This window comes from Ipomoea nil, unplaced genomic scaffold, assembly GCF_001879475.1.
Source record: "Ipomoea nil cultivar Tokyo-kokei standard unplaced genomic scaffold, Asagao_1.1 scaffold2647, whole genome shotgun sequence".
NCBI lineage: Eukaryota > Viridiplantae > Streptophyta > Magnoliopsida > Solanales > Convolvulaceae > Ipomoea > Ipomoea nil.
Genome location: NW_017619075.1, coordinates 3,316,084 through 3,332,867, shown reverse-complemented (window position 1 = coordinate 3,332,867; position 16,784 = coordinate 3,316,084).

Genomic DNA, 16,784 nt, shown 5'->3' with positions numbered 1-16,784 from the left:
TCACAAAGGCATGTGTTGCCAATGGTTGTGTCCTTATTCTCTTGTGTTATGCATGTCAAGTGTTAATCTACTGTGTGATGGTAGATTATGCCTTGAGCCGTTCTTGTGAGTCGTTATTACTTCTTGTTGTATTGGGATGTGTTCCCTTATCTTTATTGTGAGTGCATAGAGTCTTGTGTTTGACTTCTATCTTGGCTTTGAAATTGATATATACTATATCCCGTTTCGCAAATGATTTTGTATATATATAAACTATCTACATATGATATTTCACATGTATTGGTGGGTTACCAGCATCATTCGCTGACCGGGCATCATCCCATATATATATTTGTGTTCTTTCAGGTGCTGAGTAGACGAGGGCGCGGTCTAGAGACAGTTAGTATAGATCCCTTGAACCTTATGATGGTTTGGGCATGCGTGCCTTTGTTAGACTTTAACTTTAGACTTCTTGTCGTTGACATTGTTTTTGGATAGTTGGATTATGTTGCAGATGTTTACGCCTATGCGTTCACTGTTGGGTGAGCGTGGCATAGCACTCTACGTTTTCCATATATTTCATATCTAGTCTTCCGCTGTGTATGTTTTATGGTTAGTTTATCTGCATGTTTAAGGTTTAAATTCGTATGGAAATCGGGAGTGTTACACATTTTCTCAAAACGAACCGAATTAAACCAAACCAAACTACAACGTTAAATAGAAGGGTTTCATATTTTCAAAATGAAAAAAATAAAAATCAAACCGATTAAAAAAAAATAAAAAAATCAAACTGTAAATCAAAATTCTCTCCCCTAATTGTAGGTTCTTTTAATTATATTACTATTACTACAATATATAATTCCATTAAGTCAATTTTACAAGTTTATAAAGATATTATTGCATATTCACTAAATCACTATTGCAAATTGATTAAATTACTACTACAAGTTCATTAAGTCATTTTTGCTCGTCTATCAAAACATTATTACAAGTTCATTAAATTACCATTGCATACTCATTAAGCCACTATTGTAGGTTCATTAAGTCATCAAAGGTCAGTTATGTTATTACTACGTTCATCACACATTTATTGAAACAATATATTGAAAAAATATATCAATATGAGTGAATTTAAAATATCTCTATGAGATATTTTTAATGATATGACTTTTATAGATTGATTTTATTTATATAAAAATAAATAGAGAAAAATGTATTTAAACGATGTTTGGTTTATTGGTGTCATTTTGATGATTTGGAGTATTATTATAATGAACTTAAATTCATATTTAATTGATCTAATTTATTTTTAATAAATTCAAATTATTTAAATAAACTTGATTCAATGATCTAACATAGATCCTGGTCCAAAATCCAATATTAACCTTGGTCTATAATTAGGGTTGGTTATTTCGGGTTTCGGTTTTGGTTTTGGTTTTTCGGTTTAAAAAAAATTAAACCATTCGGTTTAACAACAGAGTTTGGTTCAGTTTCGGTTCGGTTTGAAAAAGTTCGGTTTGATTCGGTTTCAGTTTCGATTCGGTATTTCGTTCGGTTTTGGTGAAAGTCCACTATTCGAACGTTTGTTTTTTTGTCTGATCGATTGTTCAGTTGGCTCACTTGGAGTGCCACTTGAAGTGTTTTGTTGATGACAAGTTGAAGAATCATCTATCTACATAGTTAATATTTGAAAAATAAAAATTATTAAATCACCAAATGTTGGGACTTACGACTTAGAGTTGAGGTCTGAGAACTTGAGGAGTTGAGATTATTAATTATTATACTATTTATATATAATACTAGCATTTTTTACGCGCGTTGCGTGAAAATTTATGCCCAACATTAAAAAATTGATAAATGCAAATAATTACAAGTTATAGTTCAAATTATATTTCAGAACTCCTTGAAGTAGTAAATTTTAATCATCGTATTTGAAAACTATAGAGATGAAAAAAAATTATATTTCTTTATTAATAATGTAAACAATTTTGATATAATTTATACTTTGTTTTTACAATAAATAAATAAAATATTAATAATTTAGTACCCGGTCACATATATTGGTGTGTGTGCGTGCCTCTATATATATATATATATATATATATATATATATATATATATATATACACACACACATATGATTTACCATTCATAGAAATTTAATTAAAATATAATTAATAATTAAAGTAATTATATAATGATTTTAATAAAATGATAATTAAAGAATAGAAAAAGATATATGTGTATGATAATAATGATAGAGTTATGAAAGTTAGAATTAAATAGTAACGGTGTTATAACGACGTAAGGGTACTTTTGTCTAACAAGAATGTAGTAGGAATAATTTTATCCATTATAATTATTGAAGTCTACAACATTTAATGAAAAATGTATACATTTATTAGCATACAAATGTGGTTATAGCTTAATGGGTAAAGTTCTTGCTTTATAATTAAATGGATAAAGGTTTGAATCTCATCTTGGACATTATTAAATACATTATATGTTTATTATTATTATTAAAAAAAAAAAAAACAGAAAACCGATCGGTTTTACACCGAATATGATTCAATGACTGATTCAGTCATCTTTATTTTAAAGCAAAACCAATGGGAAAATAAGGAAAGCCAAGTAGTAAGAACTCCAACCGGAGAAAGATCCAAAAGCTGATCATGAGGATTATGGCCATTTCCACCATTTACATGCAAAATGGCAGTTTATTCCAATGAGATCTTCTCAAAGAAATTAAAGCAAGGAACCACACCATCATTGATTACAAAAAATTTGAGAACATGACATCCAGGAAACAAGAATAGAAGAAGCAAATCCGAGACGGCTAAACAGATACACGAGACATATTCCGAGGAGGGAGAACAAAAGCAAACTAAAAGGACAAGAGAAGTCAAGCAATGAAACCAAACAAAAAGCAAAGATAAAAACCACCCAACTCAACAAAAAGTTCAAGAGGGAACGACAAGCAAGAACTGAAGCACCATAAAGGAACAAACTAATTTTTTTTAATTTGATTTTTTTTGTTTTTTTTTTGTTTTTTGTTTTTTGTTTTTTGTTTTTTTGTTTTTTTGTTTTTTTTTTTTTTTTTTTGTTTATAGGAAAAGAAAAGGGGCAACAACAAACAGGAATTAAAGTCTTTACCTGCCACCGTGCATGGCAGGAAAGATCCCCAGAAAAAAACTAAGGTTTCACGCGCCTGACTGAGCATAGAGTTGCACAGAATGCGCGTCTTGCACGTAATTCTTTCTAAATCTGAGACCCACAAAAAACTTGTTTTTGCACTAATAAACAAGGCCGGATTTTAGGGCGTGCAAAATGTCCGGATCAAATTTCGCAGCCACAGTCCATGATTTGTGGCTTCAAAGCACGCCACAAATTCTGCTTCCATAGTGGAAGTAGCGATGACTGACTGCTTCACAATTTTCCATGAAACTGTTCCTCCAGCTAATAGGAACAAATAACCAAAAGTAGATTTTCTCGTATCTACACACCCAACATAGTCTGAATCAGAATAGCCAATCACTTCAAGTGGATCTTATTTCCTATATGTAAGCATGTAATCTTTTGTACCTTGTAGATATCTTAAAACTTTCTTCACAGCCTTCCAGTGTTCTATGTCGAGATTACTTTGATATCGACCCAACATACCAACATCAAAGTTGATGTCTGGCCATTTACAAGTCTGTAAATATCCCAAACATCCAACCATTGTTGCATAAGGGATACATTTCATTTGTTTGTGCTCAAGTTCATTTCTGGGACATTGAGCTAAGCTTAATTTGTTCCCTTTCTGGAACCCCTCGTTGAGAACATTTATCCATCTTAGATCTTTCCAAGATCTTGTTGATGTATCCTTTTTGAGACAATCATAATAATCCTTGTGTTCTATCTCGGAATATTTCTATTCAAATCACATGGCCCACCCATATTTTTCATTTCAAAAGTATTGGAAAGAAATACTTTAATATCACGTAACATGGCAAATAAACAATATTTTTAGTATTGTTTTAAATAAATTTTTTATATGTAATAAGCAATATTTACTCAATTATGTATTAATTTTTATTATTAATTTCATAATTAGTTTTGTAAATAAATATTGATTTTTAGTATTTTTATTAGCATTATAAGTTAGTTTTGTTTTAAGATTTTGTCAGCCAGTATTTTTAGCCCAGCAATTGAGCCCATCAATCTTCTGCAAGTTAATGGCAATCGCGGTGCATAATCGATTATGCATCGCACGTCAAAACGACGTCGTTTTATTTAATGAAAAGAAACGCGATCAATTTCGCGTCGTTTAGTGCCATTGCGCAAAAAGTAATTCTGTTATTCAGTTTCATTTTGTATACACTGTAGTTTCATATCGATATAATTACAGTTTCATTTCAATATAACTACAGTTTCATTCGATATTATAACATCCAAATATGTGAAAATGTTATTTAATTTTATTTTATATACACCTTAGTTTCATTAAAACACAACTACATGATCATTTCGATATAACTACAGTTTCATTACACAATATACACTAAAAAATGTGAAATGTTATTTAGTTTCATTTTATTTACACTACAGTTTCATTTAAACACACCTATAGTTTCATTACAATTCAATTGCAGTTTCAGTTGATAATATAAAAAATAATATGTGAGGCAGTGTCAGTTTAGATACACTGTAGTTTCATTTCAACACAACTACAGTTTTACTTTAATTGAATTGCAGTTTCAGTTGATAATATATAAAATAATACGTGAGGCAGTATCGGTTTAAATACACTGTAGTGTCAGTTGATAATTAATATACCAAATATGTGCGCTCTGTTAATTATAACGGCGCACCGTTTCTTTACTTAAAGAAACGATGTCGTTTTGACCGCGGTTCATCTCAACAGCAGATTCGCTTGGGCGGATCCGGTTGATCAGCAGGAGTCCGGCTGAAGCGGTTGGGTCTAGGGAAGTATAAATAGAGGGCAGATCTACAGAGAAAGCCATCATCTTTCACCAAAGAACCGAGGGAGTAAGTTAGAATCGAAGGTACGACGGTTCTAGGCTTCTCCACGGCGGCCGTAGCGACATTGCGCAAACAATCTGGGCAGCAACTAATTCCGGTTCCAGCGGTAGCGAAGCATCCTCAAATTCCTCTTCGTTAATTTTCAGCGCAACAACAGCAATTTCTGGTTCAATCAATCTATTTAGCTTTTCATAAATCTTTTCAATTTGCTTAGTTAAATTGTATTGTTGATTTTGAGGATTGCCAACTTGCCGTACTGCAATTTTGGATTGTATCGAGATGCTAATGTTCATTGTCAACTCTTAACAAGGTCATTCGGTTCGAGCCTATAGGACTCGATGTGGTCGAGAAATTCCAGTAGCCTCCCGTGTTGATCCGCGGAGGGCTCGACGCGTTGAGATGTTGAAGTACTAAAGTCGAATAAATGACGTCTCGGACTCGATGCGTCGAATCGGCATTTTGGTAGCTTCCTAATCCCATGCGGAAATTTCCTAATTTTGCCCCAGCTTCTTTCTCGCTATAAAAGTCCGCCTTCCTCAACCCTAGAAGATTGTGCTGAGTTTTGGAGACAATAAATCGGAGAATTGAGAGCCACAAATTGTCTTGTGAAGCAGGGAGCAAGCTAAGAAGATTTGGGAGAATCGCTTGGTTTAATTCTTGTACTCCTTAGATTATTTGCAAACTCTTAATTATTGTTATGTATTCTATCTTAGCCATGTTTGGCTAAGTTTTCTTAGAGATTCTTGGGTGAAAAGTATTTATGAACCTATGTGCCTAGTTCTTTAATACTTTAATATATCGTTATTTGGGTTTTAGCTTGTGTTGCAATTGTGATTTATATTGTTGTTGCTAGTAGTTTAGGGTCCAAATTACTTGCTTTGTAGCTTTATTTATGTCATAACGGGAGTTAGGCATATTTGAGAGTACCCACAATTGCACTTAACTATTGCACCTTGGGAGATGACAATTTTGTTAGGGAGTTTAATTCTTAGTTATTGCACATCGGGAGATGGTAGTAGTTAAGAGTTTTTATGAATGCTTGTTCTGGCATTATTGTGTGTTTATATTGCGTTAGCGAATATTCACTTAGGTTAGAGATTACAAGAGTAACTCTTTCCCCTTTTTGCATTCTCACACTTGTTTGAACCCAGATTTAATATTTCACATTAGATTGGCACTAGGTGATTAAATACTTAAATCCCAGGAATCTCATTCTCTCTCTATTGTTATCACAAACCTGCGTACTTTGTTTTTAAATTAGTTTTATGATTAATCAACCATCCATGTCTTTCGTTATGATTAGCTTCACAAGAATAGATTTGTAATTAGTGCTTAATATGTCTCACTTCCCCGTGGATCGATAACCTGAAACTCCAGGTAATTATTTGTTTGAAAATATACTGTAATCAAAATTATTATTATGAAATATATGCATACCCTTTAGGTCATTTGATTTCTAAAAAATCTCTCTTCCTAATAAAATATATTGATTTCTATTTTCCCATTCGTACAATAATTCTGCGTTAAAATTCTATTCTAATATTATAAAATAGTGTAATGCAATCTATACTATATATAAAAACAAAATCCTGAAATTTTAACTTCCCGCCCAATTCCTAAAAAATCTCTCTTCTTAATAAAATATATTGATTTCTACTTTCCCATTCGTACAATAATTCTGCGTTAAAATTCTATTCTAATATTATAAAATAGTGTAATACAATCTATACTATATATAAAAACAAAATCGTGAAATTTTAACTTCCCGCCCTATTCCTAAAAAATCTCTCTTCCTAATAAAATATATTGATTTCTACTTTCCCATTCGTACAATAATTCTGCGTTAAAATTCTATTCTAATATTATAAAATAGTGTAATACAATCTATACTATATATAAAAACAAAATCCTGAAATTTTAACTTCCCGCCCTATTCCTAAAAAATCTCTCTTCCTAATAAAATATATTGATTCCTAATAAAATATATTGATTTCTACAATAATTCTGGGTTAAAATTTTATTGTAATATTATAAAATTGTGTAATACTATTCCTATTCTAATCTATATGTATTTTATATATCAGTGTTGCAAAAATCGTGTCGCTGGCCGCGGCGAGGAAGGCCGGAATCGGCCTCCTCAGCGGCCGCCTCGCCAGCTGAACCGGCCTTTAATTTTTTTTTTTTAAGTTGTAAAGTGTCAAAAGTTCGGCAATGCATAACTTTTGACTCCATTGTCCGTTTTGGACAAATGTTTTTTTGAAATCGCGTATTTTTTCAAGATCTATCCATCGCGCAAACTGCCGTAGGCGGTTTGGCCCACCAATTTCTAAAAAAAAAAAAACTTTATTAAAGAGTTTCTAAGAAAAAACTATGAGAACCTTATGTTTTATTAATGAATTTTTAAAATTTTTAATTAAACAATTGTCCCGTGCATTAGTTAATAATCTTTCTTTATAATTGGTTAAATTATTTAATTATGGTAAATTTGAGAATAATTAATGATGGTAATAGAAATTCTAGAAGAATATAGAATTGAAAAATATTTAATTATTGTTATATTATTATTGTAACTCACGGAATACAAGAGTTAATGTCATTTTTGGTCCTAGACTTATTGGGGCATTGACACTTTTCATCCTCCATAATAAAAATTGCCACTTAGTAGCCACTGTTATTGATCGTTGGACAGTTTTGATCCTCCGCCAATGACGCCGTTTGTTGATAGTGAATCAGAAGGGTTTTTCTGTCTTTTTATGTTCTAATCCTTGTATTTCTCCATCCATTGGTCACTGCTACATCCATTTCTTCAAACTGAGGTTATCCGCTTCAATCTTTTCTAACATTAAGAAACCATCTTCACCCAACTAACAATCACGAAGTTTACATTTGACATCAATCTCAAGATAATGGAAACAAGTGCAGTTGGAATAGAAAGGGCGTTAGTCCATGCTTGTGGAAATTTTGTCGAGCATACAACATAACTAGCAGAGTCAGGAATATCACCCAACCCCTCCCTTAACCTTTCTGCATCAACTATAATAGGTATGCCCCTACTCTTTGCCTCCTGCACTACAATCAAAGCAGTCTCATGCAGCCTTCTATCTAAGTAGACAATATTTACTCCAAGCGCTGAAGACAATTTTGATTTGGGTATGTAGACCCTCAGATATCATGGGTGGATATCCTGGAGTGAAAATGCACGTGCGAGTTTTTTTTTTTTGGTTGTCAACAATGACATATGTGAATGGTGAGTTTCCTCCTTTGGACACCACCATAAAAGATGTATCAACACCATCCCTTTCAAGCTCATCAAGTATTCTTTCGCCATGCGAGTCATCAGCAACCTTAGATATGATCCTTGGATTAAGACCAAGACGAATTTTATCATCCGGGTTTTATCAAAGCATTGCCAGTGTTACCCCTCCTTGAACCTCAAAGCTGGTGCTCCGAATTTTATCATCCGGGTTGGGGAATGAAGCTACAGCAGCCAGGAAGTCAACACCGGCCATTCCAACACCTCAGACAATGCGAATTTTGGGGAGCGGCGGATTCCACATTTTCAGCTTGAAACTTCAATGAATTTCAGGTAGAATAACAGAGTTTTTGAGGTTGTGCACCAAGTAGTTGTGGTCAGAGAGAGAGAGAGAGAGAGATGGGAAGGATATTTGTGGTCAATATGGAAGGGAGGACTTACAGGTGCAAATTCTACATCACGCCATCTACAACTACAACTGCTATTTACCATAGGAGGGTTCGCCGACCTGTTGCCCTCTCTGCTTCGCCGGAACCAAAAACCACCGGTGAAGGCCCCAACCTCGCCGGATCTGTTGCTGCACCGCCAGATCTGCGTTACTGGTCCGTCGCCGGAAGGAGTTACTGCCTCGTACGCTCGCCGCCGTACCCACAACTCGCCGGAGAAGAACCTCGCTGCTACTCACTACCGACGGTTACTACTTAGGCGCCAAGTCTCGCCATCTCGCCTCACAGGAGTCACAGCAGCGCGGATCTAAACAAGATTAGAAGAATAAGACATAAAAAGACAAAAAAGCCCTTCTAATTCACGGTCAACAAACGGCTTCATTGACGGAGGATCAAAACTGTCCAACGACCAATAACAGTGTCTACTAAGTGGCAATTTTTATTATGGAGGATGAAAAGTGTCAATGCCTCAATAAGTCTAGGACCAAAAATGGCATTAACTCCGGAATACAATACAAGAATATTTAATTATGGTTATATTATTATTGTGCCTCACGACCATTACATACTAACAATACTTGAAAAGAAACTAATAATAATAATAATATAATAATAATAATATAAGTGGTAATAATAATATCTAAAAGTAATTAAGTGTTAATAATAATAGTAAGAATATTAACGTAAGAGTTGTAACATAGAATAAATTGTAATAATTAATAACTATAGTCTAGGATTAAATTTGGAATTGTCAGGAAAGATAAACGACTTCGGGTGAAATTAACTCTTAAATAATTATATATCGATTTAAATATTCTTAATATATTACAACAATTCCATTCCGTGCATCGCACGAGTGAAAATACTATTTTTTTTAAAAAAAAATTCATGTTAAAAAATGTACATAATTTTATACTACACATAATTGTATACATGAATGTACATAATTGTATAACAAAATAAACATACTTTTTTTTTTAAAGATAATACACATAATCTAACATAATACATAATAAACATAAACTTTTAACATAATACACATCAACTCTTAACATAATACACAAAAATTTTCTGATTCGGATGTACATAATTGTATAAAAAAGTGTACATTTTTTAAAAGAAGCCGTCATGGCATTTATTCAAAATACTGCGAAATAGTGTGAGGCGGGACAGAGTCCCAATACATAATAGCAGGCTGACTAGAAACAGACAAAGCTAAAGTATGAGCTAAATAATTCTCTGATCTAGGAATGTAAACAACTGACCAATAATTAAAAGTAGTGATACGTGCTCTGCAGGCATCTATGGCATAGCCAATATACGACCGAAGTGAGGTCGCTGATTGTGAGAGGTATTGTTGTAGAGTCAAACAATCCGTGAATAATTGTATAGAGTGATTTCCACGAGTCCATAACCATGATAGGGCTTCCTTATATACGAGCGCTTCAGCCATAAGTGGGGACTGACAATCTGGCAAACGTTTACTGAAGGCCAAAACATATTCTCCTTCTCCATTCACATTCAACAACACTGCTCCAGCAGTGGCTGCTCCCGTGTGATGCGAAAAGCTGGCATCGAAATAACACTTCAACAATGGCGCATGACTTTCCGGCGATGGCAGCCTGGTTTCGGCGACGCTTGGTTGCAGCGAAACAGTGGACTGTTGCAGCGGCATGGAAGCTCGAGAGGGATGAGCTTGTTCCCATGCGTGTACTACGACAGCGGCTGCATCAATTATTCTCCGCGGGCGTGGTCGGCATGCATCCCACACCGCTCCATTTCTGGCTCTCCAAATGTAATATAGAATTGCAGCTGCGTGGATAATCTGGTTAGTGTCTAAAATATTTAATAGTTCACTAAACCAAGTATAGAAAACATTTGTGATATTGATGGGGATTGGAAGGTGAGATTGGCTCCAAATGGACTTAGTATAGTCACACAATACTAAAGCATGCATTGTGTCTTCATTTGCCATTCCACACATAGCACATGTTGGTTGTATGTCTACTCTCTTTATAATCAGATTTGTCGTAGTGGGGAGAATATCATTCAATGCTCTCCATAAGAAAGTTTTCCATTTGGGAGGTATTTTGAGTCTCCATAGGCCTAGACAATTATCAAAGTTGCTCATAGCATGATCATAGTCTCCAATAATAGCCCTATACCCACTTTTTACTGTATAGTTTCCTCTCTGGTCCCCATACCAATACCACATATCATCATAGTTTGGTGATATTGGTATTTTTAAGATTCGGGGTACATCAATGGGGTCAAAAATATCGGTCAATATATCCGGATCCCAAAGTATTTATTTCCAGGTCTATTAATCTCTTAACAGTCGCACCATTCAAGTGCACAGGTTTTTCTGTGTGAATCTTTGACTCATGTTAGTCCTGCAACCATGGGTGGTCCCATATTAAAGTTGTCTTCCCGTTTCCAATTCTCCTCCTGATCCCCCCACATACCATGTCATGGGCTGCCATAATACTGCGCCAACAGAATCTCGGGTTATTCCCCACACATGCATCATAAAAAGTCCCTTTAGGATAATATCTGGCTTTATAAACTTTTGAAACCAGAGACCCAGGCTTAGTGAGTAACCGCCATGCTTGTTTACCCAACATTGCCAGGTTGAAAGCATGTAACTCCTTGAATCCCAAACCCCCATGCTTCTTTGGTATACACATCCTATCCCAAGCTTTCCAATGGATGCCACGGTCATTCCCAGATCCCCACCAGTAACGGTTCATAGTTCGCTCAATGGTTGTACATATCCCCATTGGTAATAAGAAAACGCTCATTGAAAAAGTAGGCATAGCTTGAGCCACACTTTTTAATAAAACTTCCTTACCAGCCTGTGATAATAGCTTCTTATTCCATGATACAATCCTTTGCCTGATCTTATCTTCAATATACGAGAAAGCTGCCTTCTTATTTCTCCCTATAAAAGAGGGTAGCCCCAAATACTTCCCAAAATTGGGAGCTTGGGCAACACCTAACACATGTGCCACATCATTCCTGTCATCATCCCTCGTATTCTTACTAAAACAGATGCTTGATTTATGATAATTGACTACTTGGCCAGATAATTTTTCATACCGTGTCAAGCACTGTTTAATCACATCGGCTTCATGAATTTTTGCCTTAAAAAACAACAAACTATCATCAGCAAAAAACAGGTGGGATATAGGCGATGTACCTCTTACAACTCTACAACCATGAATTGTTCCATGAGACTGTGCCTGTTGTAGTAGCAACGAGAGTCCTTCAGCACAAATAATAAAAAGGTACGAGGATAAAGGATCACCTTGTCTGAGCCCACGAGTCGGGGTAATAGGCAGACTGCGAGAGCCATTCAGTAAAATATTATAGGATACAGTGGTTACACATAACATAATTAGGTCCACCCACCTAGCATCAAAACCCAACGCCATTAACATATTACATAGGAATGACCATTCCATACGATCATATGTCTTCGCCATATCTAATTTTAATGCACCCCATCCAGTCATACCACACTGCTTTCTGTTTAAAAAGTGACCAATTTCCGCAGCAACCAAAATATTATCTGTTATCAGCCTGTCAGGTATAAACGCGCTCTACGTATCAGAAATAATTTCATTCATAAGTGGCTTCATTCTAGTCGAGATCATCTTAGCCATAATTCTGTAAACCACATTACTCAATGCTATAGGCCGAAGATCCGAGACCAACTCCGGGTTCTTTTTCTTGGGAATCAAAACTATATCAGTATCATTCAAACTAGTTGGAAAAGTATGAGTATTCAGGCAATTCACAATAAAGTCTGACACATCCTCACCCACCACATCCCAATAATTCTGATAAAAACCCGGATTCATTCCATCCGGGCCTGGCGCCTTATCTGGAAACATGGCTGTCAACGCAGCCTTGACCTCTGCCTTGTCAAACGGTCGTAACAGGCCATCATTCTGTGCTTGTGACACCTGGGGCAAAATACTCGCATAAAAATTCTCATCATTCTCAGATTGACCCGTAGCAAATATACGCCTGTAATAATCAATTATAACAGCCCTCATAGCTTCTCCCTCTACCCAATCCCCATCATCATTCATAATTTTAACAAGTGTATTCTTCTTTTTACGCTGAGAGGCATACCTGTGATAAAACTTTGTATTCGCATCTGCCCCCTTGAGCTAGTGTTGTTTTGCCCTTTGCTTCCAATACGCGTCCTCCTGCATTTCAATTCGAGCTAAACACCCCTCTAAACGCTGGTACTCTACTAATGATGCCTGATCCATGCATCCCCGTAAACGCAACTGCTCTTTACGAAGGTTCATAGTCTGCTCACCAAACTTATGAAATCGATCCCCTCCCCATCGTGATAATCTATCTCCACAGAGTTGAATACAACCATGCAGCCCCTTATTCCTCCCTTCTGCCCATGTCTTTTCAGCAACCCCCCTGCAACCCTCATCATGCAGCCATGCCATCTCAAAACGGAACCTTCTTCTCATTCCACCCCGCCTTTCCCGAAGATTCAGAATCCCAAGGAAAAGAGCAGAATGATCTGAGCGTCGGGTCAGAATGTTCAAGACACTGGCATCCCTAACCACTTCACGCCATTCCTGTGTTACTAGCACCTTATCCAATCTCTCTTCAATCTAGTCCACAGTCCCTTCTCCCCGCTTCCATGTATACGGGTACCCCTGCATTGGCAACTGAGCCAAACCACACTCATCTATGGTATCTCCAAAGCCATGCAATAGCGCCTCTGGATGCAGATTCCCCCCTCGTTTTTCATGTTGATACAGGAGATCATTGAAATCCCCTATCATGACCCATGGTAGCTGAGATCGATGTGGTAATGATCTAATAAGCTCCCATGACTCATTCCGCCTCCACCGGTGTGCAAAATCATAGAATCCCGTCATCCTCCACTTATCAAACCCTGGCATACTCACCTCTACATCCACATGGTTCTTTAAGTAACTCAATAAGCTTGCCGTATTGTTTTTCCTCCACAGAAGCGCCATACCACCCCTCACTCCTACATTGTCAACATAAAAAAGGCCATCAAAATCAATCTTTACCCGGAGTCTCTCTGCATGATCCCGGGCCACCACAGTCTCCATTAAAAATACAAAGTCGGGTTTCTTACGGGACACCATGTCCACAATTTCCTGAACTGTCCGTGGATTACCCAAGCCACGACAGTTCCAGCTCAAAGTACTCATTGGTTCGGACTTCGGGCGGGACTGGGCACCATTTCCCGCCATATGCAAGTTTTTTGAACCACTATCCACATTTGTTTCTCTACCATCTTAACCCACCACCGCACAGCGGCGTTTCGAGGAGGCCACCACACCCTCCGCCACATCATCATCCGACGCCACCATCCGTATATCACTTTGGCTATCATCGAAGGAAGCCGTTCCCTCCATTCTCTGGCGGTTGACATTCATTGATCCAGCTACCTCCAACGGTGGTAATAACCATGACGCACCAACCTGCCGGGGGCCCCTATTCTGACCTGCCCTCATCCACAGTCCATAAGGGTAAAATTCTGGAGTGAGACCGAACACTCGTGCCTTCAGACAAAACTTTTCCAGGTGCCCAAGCATCCCACAATAAAAACAAAAATTATGCAACCGCTCATATTTCAGGTTGACCCATCCCCATGTTCTGTCCCTACGGATCAATTTCATGCGCCGTTTCAAGGGTTTTTCTATCGGTACCGCCACGCGAACCCGGTAAAGGATCTTTACCGGTTCACCGGATGAATGTCCCAACATAATTCCCAACCTGCTCCAAGATTTTATTATCAGTATATCCAACCGGTAAATCATAAACCTGCACCCACATATCAACAGTATCCTATTTATTTCCCCCGGAAGCATTCCATCGGGAACCTGCCTGCACACAAGAGTATTATTCTCGAACGACCAGGGTCCCTCCTCAAGCACCCGTATCATGTCCGTTTCATGGTAAAAAGCAAAGAGAAACAAGTTTGCATGCATCTCCGTAACCCTCATCCCCATTACCGGCATCCAAACGGACGCAAGCACCTGCCGCATATACTCAACTTTAATCAGCTTGGCCGTCAAGAACCTCCCAACAACAGAATAAACCGTCGTTGCATCCTCCATCGTTGGCTGCCCTACCCCTTCGGCCATCACGCCGTCCTCTTCATCCTCAAGGACTAAATCAGCCCATCTTTCCGCCATTCTCGCCACACCATCATCACGCTGCTGCCGTGCTAGAGACGCCATGTCGATCATCGTCGTCGTCTTCCCTGTTGGAAACTGGCCGACGCTGTGTTGCTTGTGATCGGAAAATCGAAACCCTAGATGGGAGAGATGGAGAGAAAACCCTAGATGGGAGAGAGAATACGTATAAAAAATGTACATAATTGTATAAAAAAAATGTACATAATAAAAAATACACATAATTGTATAAACAAATTCACATAATTACGTCAACTTCCTACCGCGCCTCCCAAAACGACGTCGTTTTGGGAGGCGCGGGGCGCACAGTTCATTGTGCGCCGTGGTGCAGGGTATAACGATTGCCAAGAGAGAGACTAGCTAAGCTGGGAGACTAGCTTGGAGACTAACCAAGAGAGAGACTAGCTAAGCTTGGAGACTAGCTGAGAGACTAACTATCTTGGAGACTAGCTGGGAGACTAACCAAGAGGGAGACTAGCTAACTTGGAGACTAGCCAAGCTGGAGACTAAGTGGCCTGGAGACTAAGTAAATGGAGACTAACCAAGGTGAATGCACAAGTCTCACAAGAGCCATGCACCAGATGAAGAAACACACCAAGAATGGTGGACCAAGCATAAAATCGAAACAGAGCATCTCACCATGAACAAACTATGAAGTTTTTACAGAGGTTCCAATATATTGTTTTACAAAGATCATGAAGGAGAAAATATCTGATATATTTTCATCTGAACATCAACTTTTTACGATGGAACCGGAGACGCTCGAAGAAGGCTGATTCACGGAGAAATTGTTTTATACTCAAGCAAGAATCAGCAGATAAATTATTTGATCAACTTGACATGTCAGAGCATTTATGAAGGACAAGAAATATCAAGATTGCCGCGCCGAACTTATTCAAATTTTGGAGGCTACAAAATTCAAGACACGGCAACGGGCAAAATATTCAAATCATCTGACAAAAGGAGAAAAGACTTCTACCTAATATTTCAGATCAAGTTGACAATATCTTTTGATCAACTACAATTCAAAATGGACGATCAAGATCGAAAGTTGATCAACGGGCAAATAGCTTTCATTGGCTATAAATTGTCCAAGCAGACTTGAAGACAAACAAGCACTTGAACAAGAGCAGTATACGAATTCTACAAGAAAAATATGAAGAATATCCAATCAATCATCAAGTGAGATATTGAGCTATATACGATAGATTTCAAGTCTGAGTGAGAGAAAAATTTTATCTCTTTGTAAACTTCTCTACTGAGTGTAGAAAGAGGGCGGAGTAACTAGAGAGAGTGAAAAACCCTGGTTGAGTGTAGCTTTGTGCGTAGCACTCGGTGTAAAGGGCAGAGTAACAAGGGGAGCTTGTGAAAACCCTGTGAGAGCGTAGCTTTGTGCGTAGTTCTCGTAGTGTAGGAGTACAGCTTGGTGCGAAGTACTCGGGAAGGCAGAGTAACAAGAGGAGCTTGTGAAAAACCTTGGAGGAGTGTAGCTTTGTGCGAAGCACTCGGAGAAGTGTCGGTGGACATTTATTCACTATTGTATCTGGGTGATCGAAGAATAGTGAATTTCCTCCTTGAAGTGAAAGGAGAAGAGTGGACTAGGAGGATTACACCACCTCTGAACCACTATAAATCTCTCTCTCTATTTACATACTGCTCATATATTTTGTGCATGCTTATTCTAACTGCGAACTAACCCGATTACGATTTGTCGCATATCTTTATCTGTCTGGGTTTGATAGTTTCCACGTCTGCATGCAAGCCAAACTTTACGTACATCATCTTTGAACCATATCAAGTGTTTCTAACGTGTTGCATGTTTAGAATATCTCTTTGAGCACCGCACTATTAAGCATAACACTTTACCACTAC